Here is a 1,324-nt window from a genome sequence, read left to right as displayed (position 1 = left end):
GTTTTTAAAAATTATTTGGAGTGTTTGGCATTTTATAAGATGATCCGGTTCATTACGGGTCGAAACAATGTTTTCTATGCAACCTACTGGGATTTCTAACTACTTAAGCTCTAATCGCTCTACTTGAGTGTTAATAATATTTCTAAAGTACTATCTAACTACTAAGCTTTCGGATGTCACAAATTTCATTGGGGATAGCCATGATAATTAATCTTCTGGCCTTTTTATCAATTTCTACTCGCTCCATGTCATCTTCTGGCCTTCTTATCAGTTTCTACTCGCTCCATGTCATTTTCATCCCAATTCTTCTCGTCCTTGGGCATGTAGTAAGCTGGTATTCTGCTGTGGTGCTCGGTCATGGGACTCTTGGAACAAGAGTCTGTGGTATGTAGGGACCCTCCATGACAGATCGTAGAAGATTTTTGTCCATCACTTCCAGAAAAGTTCACCATTCTTATCCTCCATTGTGAATACTCTTCTCTTTGAAGAGTTGGAGGTTTGGTGAAGGAACCAACACTATAAGCAGAATTCCAGTTTGCCATTGAAGATTTGAAAGAGAAAATTTACGCTTTTTAGAGAAGATTCTTACGAATTTTATGAATGAATGACGAATTGAGAGTTTTTAATGATCGTTTTGATTGAAAAACAATCAGTTGGCTCTGATACCAATTGTTGATCCCAGATCTCTCAATAACACTAATAATTAAATTAAGAATAACATAATTATGTTGTGTGAATGAATAAAATGAAGAACACTCAAGAACAAAATATGAATCTTCAAAGAATATACTTGAGTTCCGGAATATTCACTTTATTCCAAAATGATAGAAAAAGCGTTCAAAGTATTAATTGATTACAATAGGCCTAATCACCTATTTATACTAGTAAGCTAAAAAAGAAGATAACTATCTAGTGAGACTATCTAGCAAATCTTCTAGGAAAAGATAAAGCTTATCTAGACATGGATAACAAACAAAACGAGATAAACTTTGTAGAATCCAACTGTCGATTTGTCATCTCCAGCTGTCTTCCTTGGGGCGTTATTCAACCTTATCTTCATATCTTCATCGCATGCCTCTGGTTGAACTATAGTAGAAAACTCCAAGTGTTGATAACCAGAGGGGCTATGAAGATGCTAGATCCATCACACTTCTGGGCGATTCATCGACCCTTCTGGTTGTATTGAGCACTTAGCCATTTTTCCTGGCAGTCTTCCATCGGCCTTCTGGTTCTTCATCATTTGTTTTTCTTCATTACTTTTACACTTAAGAATTATGGGGTCTAACAACTAGAGATTATTACTGAAAATTATTCTTGTGCTACA

The sequence above is a fragment of the Cynara cardunculus genome, unplaced genomic scaffold (genome assembly GCF_001531365.2).
Source record: "Cynara cardunculus var. scolymus isolate 2C unplaced genomic scaffold, CcrdV1 Un_Scaffold_2215, whole genome shotgun sequence".
NCBI lineage: Eukaryota > Viridiplantae > Streptophyta > Magnoliopsida > Asterales > Asteraceae > Cynara > Cynara cardunculus.
The sequence above is the reverse complement of the archived record's forward strand: the minus strand, read 5'-3'. Positions refer to the sequence as shown.